Source organism: Podarcis erhardii, assembly GCF_964252035.2.
Source record: "Podarcis erhardii genome assembly, chromosome: 4".
Lineage (NCBI taxonomy): Eukaryota > Metazoa > Chordata > Lepidosauria > Squamata > Lacertidae > Podarcis > Podarcis erhardii.
In genome coordinates, this window is record NC_138508.1 from 8617203 (window position 1) to 8623713 (window position 6511).

General features: G+C 49.7%; 1 protein-coding gene across 1 annotated transcript in view; it reads right to left on the reverse strand.

The window, feature by feature from the left end:
* Positions 1-5847, reverse strand: part of P2RY6 (pyrimidinergic receptor P2Y6) — a 56515-nt gene extending 50668 nt beyond the window's left edge. Inside the window, exon 1 of the mRNA XM_081860679.1 lies at positions 5740-5847. The gene's annotated coding sequence lies outside the window, so the exon portion shown is untranslated. The remainder of the gene's footprint in view (positions 1-5739) is intronic.
* Positions 5848-6511: the final 664 nt, after the last annotated feature.

The window sequence follows — 6511 nt, forward strand, 5'->3', positions numbered from 1 at the left end:
TTACTGCAATGCGCTCTACGTGGGGCTACCTTTGAAGGTGACCCGGAAACTACAACTAATCCAGAATGCGGCAGCTAGACTGGTGACTGGGAGCGGCCGCAGAGACAACATAACACCGGTCTTGAAAGACCTACATTGGCTCCCAGTACGTTTCTGGGCACAATTCAAAGTGTTGGTGCTGACCTTGAAAGCCCTAAACAGCCTCAAAGGCCCAGTGTACCTGAAGGAGCATCTCCACCCCCATCGTTCTGCCCGGACACTGAGGTCCAGCTCCGAGGGCCTTCTGCCGGTTCCCTCATTGTGAGAAGCCAAGTTACAGGGAACCAGGCAGAGGGCCTTCTCGGTGGTGGCACCCACCCTGTGGAACACCTTCCCACCAGATATCAAGGAAATAAACAACTATCTGACTTTTAGAAGACATCTGAAGGCAGCCCTGTTTAGGGAAGCTTTTAATGTTTAACAGACTACTTTGTTGGAAGCCACCCAGAGTAGCTGGGGAAGCCCAGCCAGATGGGCGGGATATAAATAATAAATTATTATTATTATTATGGGCTGGTTAAACAACCCCCATGGGCCGCTTGTGGCCCATGGGCTTTAGGTTGCCGACCCCTGTACTTTTGCATCGATTTCACATCAATATTGCGCTAGTCAAGGACTTCTTGAAAGAGAAAAGAGAGAAAGTCCCTGCTGAGATGGAGAAGCAGCCAGAGGAATGCTAATGGAAGTGCAAAATAAAGCTTTGCTTGAGAAGGGAGTTGAAAGGAGGAGGAGGAGGAGGAGGAGATGCAGAAGAGGCAGGGAAAGCAGGAATCTGAGGGAGGGAGAGCGAGAGAGGAATCGTAGAATTGTACAAGTTGGAAGGGACCACGACAATCATCTATCTCAACCCCCTGCCATGCAGAAATCATTCACCCAACATGGGACTCGAACCCACAACCTTGAGATTAAGAGTCTTGTGGCTTCCCATCCATTTGAGAGTCTCGTGATCGACTGACTGAGCTCCCCCAGGTCAGCCCAGGGAGAGGGCAACCGGAGATGGAGGGATACGGGGAGGGAATTTCATTCAGTTCACACTAAATTGCACTTTCCAGAATAAGACGCAAACCAGAATGTAACCCTCCTTCCAAAATTGCACTTCCCCGAATTTTGCAACACAGCTCCTCTGCCAAGTGCAAGAATTCATTCTAAAAAACCACACACAGAGAGACACACACACACGCGGGTAAAGCAAGCATAAAACCACAGACACGTATGTGTGTTTTAATGATCCAAACAGAGTGAACGATTATGATTCACGGGGCTGTGGAGAGTGCAGGAATGCCAACTTGGCCCCATAACTGTTGGTGCCCAGGGCCTTGGGTGCCATCCAGTGTGCATGGCCCTGGCACCAAAATTTGTGGGTGCCCGGCCCCTTCATGGGGAATTTTGTGGGTGCTTGGGCACCCAGGGCCCCAGGGAGTTAGCACCTATGGGAGGCTGCATGTATAAACTGAACAGTTTGTTTTTGGGTTGCTGTTTTGCTAATGTTGTTCGTATTCTTTTACAGATGCATTTAGAGAATAGTGATGGGCTTTTTTGTTGTTGTTGTTGTATCTCCACGCCTAGTCCTATTTTCAGGTTATTAGAAGCAGCGTCCAATTTATGTAAATTTATGTAAATTGCATATACTAAAAAACATACTGTCTGAAAACCTTGGTGTTTCCCAAATCCATTGCAAATCCCTTTCAGTGGGTGAACTCAAAGTTCCAGTCTGAATGGAGTATGATCGACCCACTGTCAAGACATGCTAGCATAATTTCCCAAACTTCCATTCCCGTTTTGTTGCTTTCCTGAACTAAGCAATACTGCCAAAGCACTGAGATACTTTTAATCTATCTATCTATCTATCTATCTATCTATCTATCTATCTATCTATCTATCTGAGGGACGCGGGTGGCACTGTGGGTTAAACCACAGAGCCTAGGACTTGCCGATTAGAAGGCCGGCGGTTCGAATCCCTGTGACGGGGTGAGCTCCCGTTGCTCAGTCCCTGCTCCTGCCAACCTAGCAGTTCAAAAGCACATCAAAGTGCAAGTAGATAAATAGGTACCGCTCCGGCGGGAAGGTAAACGGCGTTTCTGTGCACTGCTCTGGTTCGCCAGAAGCGGCTTAGTCATACTGGCCACATGACCTGGAAGCTGTACGCCGGCTCCCTTGGCCAATAAAGCGAGATGAGCGCCGCAACCTGAGAGTCAGCCACGACTGGACCTAATGGTCAGGGGTCCCTTTACCTTTATCTATCTATCTATCTATCTATCTATCTATCTATCTATCTATCTATCTATCTATCATCATCATCTATCTGTCATCTATCTATATCTATCTATCTATCTATCATCTATCTATCTATCTATCTATCTATCTATCTATCTATCTATCTATCATCTATCTATCTATCTATCTATCTATCTATCTATCTATCTATCTATCATCTATCTATTTCTAGGGCTCCCCCCCCCCCCATAACTCCGTGGGCACCATTGCAATTCTAAGAGAACGAGGGAGGCGTTCAGGTGAGTTCTAGAAAAACAGCGCTGTTCTCTAAAAGTTTTAGTAAGCGGATTATGAGGGATCTTCACTACTGGGGGGGGGGGCGTCTTCTAAATGTCCAAAATGCCAGCGCTTCCAAACTTATATAGATTGTGTTATGCCTATGTGGGTGCTAAGTAACAGGCATCCACACTCTGTAATTCTTCTCTCTTCAGAGGTCACTGGGCCCCATAAATTCCTCCCCCCCTCTCAAAAATATGTTGGCCTCCATCCCTGCCTCCGAGGCTGTTATGATGTCCACTTCCAGGCAGAGGAACACAAGGTATATATACCGATCCTTAGATAACCCAGCACTCTGATTCCACTCAGCTGCTATTTCAAATGGTGTTTGAGTTTGGGGAAGAGAGAACTTTTGCTAAACTAACGGCTCAGAAGAGCACTGTTGTTGTTTAGTCGTGTCCGACTCTTCATGACCCCCTGGACTGGAGCACACCAGGCACTCCTGTCTTCCACTGCCTCCCGCAGTTTGGTCAGACTCATGTTTGTAGCTTCAAGAACACTATCCCACCATCTTGTCCTCTGTCGTCCCCTTCTCCTTGCGCCCTCCATCTTTCCCAACATCAGGGTCTTTTCCAGGGAGTCTTCTCTTCTCATGAGGTGGCCAAAGTATTGGATCCTCAGCTTCAGGATCTGTCCTTCCAGTGAGCACTCAGGGCTGATTTCCTTCAGAATGGATCGGTTTGATCTTCTTGCAGTCCATGGGACTCTCAAGAGTCTCCTTCAGCACCAGAATTCAAAAGCATCCATTCTTCGGCGATCAGCCTTCTTTATGGTCCAGCTCTCACTTCCATACATCACTACTGGGAAAACCAGAGCTTTAACTAGACGGACCGGCAAGCCACTCCAGTATCCCTGCCAAGAAAACTCCATGGAAGAGCATAAGGAGTGCTAAATGGCCCATCTAGTCCAGTATCCTCTTCTCACAGTGGCCGACCAGGGAAACCCACAAGCAGGCTTTGAGCATGAGAGCAACTCTCCCCTCTTGCAGTTCCCAGAAACTGATGTTCATAAGCATTGCTGCTTCCATGTGGTGGCAGAGCGCAGCCCTTATGGCTAGGAGCCATCAAGGGCCCTCTCCTCCATGTATTTGTATAACCCAGGCATCAAGGTTGGTGGCCACCATTGCCTCCTGTAGCAGTAAGTTCCACAGTTTAACTCAATTAAGTTAACTCAAAGGTGACTCCCCTTGGCATTCCGCAGACTATGTATTGATTTGAGATGGATGTTGAGCCAGAGGCTCAGAGAGGCATGCTATCTATATATGAGGACAGATAGGTCCCTCAAGGTCCTTTTCTTCGCTTGAAAGCAGCAGTGTGGATTGCATGAGAACCGGCCCCTTGAGAGTGGGAGAGTTTAACGCTTTTCCTTGTGCTGATTCTCAAACTCAAGTCCTTCCTTCCAGCTGCAAGGAAGAAACAGGTACGCCCTGAGTGCTCACTGGAAGGACAGATCCTGAAGCTAAGGCTTTTCTTCTTGGGAGAAAAGCAATGACAAACCTAGACAGCATCTTAAAAAGCAGAGACATCACCTTGCCAGCAAAGGTCTGAATAGTTAAAGCTATGGTTTTCCCAGTAGTGATATATGGAAGTGAGAGCTGGACCATAAAGAAGGCTGATCGCTGAAGAATGGATGCTTTTGAATTATGGTGCTGGAGGAGACTCTTGAGAGTCCCATGGACTGCAAGAAGATCAAACCTCTCCATTCTGAAGGAAATCAGCCCTGAGTGCTCACTGGAAGGACAGATCCTGAAGCTGAGGCTCCATACTTTGGCCACCTCATGAAAAGAGACGACTCCCTGGAAAAGACCCTGATGCTGGGAAAGATGGAGGGCACAAGGAGAAGGGAACGGCAGAGGATGGATGAGATGGCTGGACAATGTTCTCGAAGCTACAAACATGAGTTTGACCAAACTGTGGGAGGCAGTGGAAGACAGGAGTGCCTGGAGTGCTCTGGTCCAGGGGATCACAAAGAGTCGGACACGACTAAACCACTAAACAACAACAAGAACACCACTTGCCTTGAAACCAAACCAAACGCACAGTTAATAGTAGCCAGGAGGGGAAAGGGTTAACCCCCTGGTCCCCACAGCTTCTCTCCCCTCAAGTAGAGAAAAAGACATAGGGGCTTTGCAATCAGATTTTCTGACATCACATAGCTTGGCATTTCAATGCAGCTTTAAAGCTGTTAAATTCATTTGGCAACGGTGGCATCAAATTTCTGTGCAAAAAACCCCCCTCGAAAAACCAGAAAGACTTTCCAAAACCTATGACAAACCAGGTCAGCAGGCTATTGATCTGTTTTGTCTAGCAGGGTTCACTCTGGGGGGCTTTGGGGTCTGGGAGAGAGGCAATTCCCACCAGTGTGGCTCCCCTTTTCAGGGGAGATGCTGGACAGATGTTCAGCCAAGACTGGGATATGAGAAGCCCAGGTCAGACCATTTGCCTATTGAATCCAAGAATGGCAGGAGGAGGGGTGGTGTTCACAGAATGTAAGGAGCTGCCTTCTAGACTGACTGCAGCTCTCCAGGGTCTCAACCTGGAGCATGGCGGATGGGTGGTCTTCCCCCATTACTTACTGCCTGATCCCTGAAGCCGTGGATGCCAGACATTGAACCTGAGACGTTCTGCAGTCAGAGCAGGTGCTCCACCAATAAGAGGAAGCTCACATCCTTGACCAGCTCAGGGGTGCCAATCTTTAGGGTCTCGGGCAAAGAGACAGAGCTATCTCTCATCCCTTGACCCTCTTAGAACTGGAGATCTCCAGGACTGAACCTGGGGCCTTCTGCAAGCCCAGCAGCTGTCCTGACACCAAGTCTCTCTCTTAGCAAAGCAACGAGAATAATGCCGTTTTGGGCTCTTAATTTTGTCTAAGAGGCTTTTCTGCAGTTAGGTGCCTAATAAAAAGATCAGTCAATCAATTACAATTATGGAGACTTGACGTTCAGTTTGTAAGCGACTTGGAACCACAGAAGGCGCCTCCGGGAAGCCCCAAGGGGCGTCTCTGGAAAGGCACCCACCCACCCAAACTTCCCCAACCCCGGGTCTTTGGGGCACCCTTCTCCAAAGAGGGTGGGGGGTTTCCAGCTGAAGCAAACGCAGGCAGCCCCAGGCGAGGTCCGGCTCCCCTCCTCTCTCTCCCAGGCAGCCTTACCGGATCGTGTCCTCCTCTTCCTCCGGGCTGCGGGGGTCTCTCTCTCCGGGCTGGAGGCGCTAGCCAGCCTCCTCGCCGGCGCGTGGGAACCTGCGCTGCGCTCTGGCTCCGGGAAGCGGCGCGCGGGGCGGACAGCAGGGAAGGCGGTGGGGAGGGAGGGCAGACACGCCCCGGGCCAGCCCTCCAAGCCCGCCCCGTCGGAGGCTACCGCTGCTGCCTCGCTCCTGCAGCCGCATCCACCCTCCGTTGACACCTGCTCCACGTCCATCCCGGGGACCTCTAACCTGATCTCCATCCCCTTGGGGATGTCAGGGGCGCGCGTCTTTGGAAAAGGGGAGGAGGATGAGTTCAGAAGCGGGGTAATTTCAACCCACAATTCCCTAAATTAGGATAGGATAATCTGTATTGTCCCATACAGAACAACGAAACTGAAAAAAATTACATCAGATATTCAAAAGCCAACAAGCCAGCTATCCCAGCCTAGTTAACCCCCTCAAAACTCTGATACCCCATAATTAAATACAATATACTCCCATAGTGGCTACCTTAAAGGTAAAGGGTAAAGGGACCCCTGACTATAAGGTCCGGTCGTGGCCGACTCCGGGGTTGCGGTGCTCATCTCGCTTTATTGGCCGAGGGAGCCGGCATACAGCTTCCGGGTCATGTGGCCAGCATGACTAAGCCGCTTCTGGCGAACCAGAGCAGCGCACGGAAAAGCCGTTTACCTTCCCGCTGGAGCGGTACCTACTTATCTACTTGCACTTTGACTGCT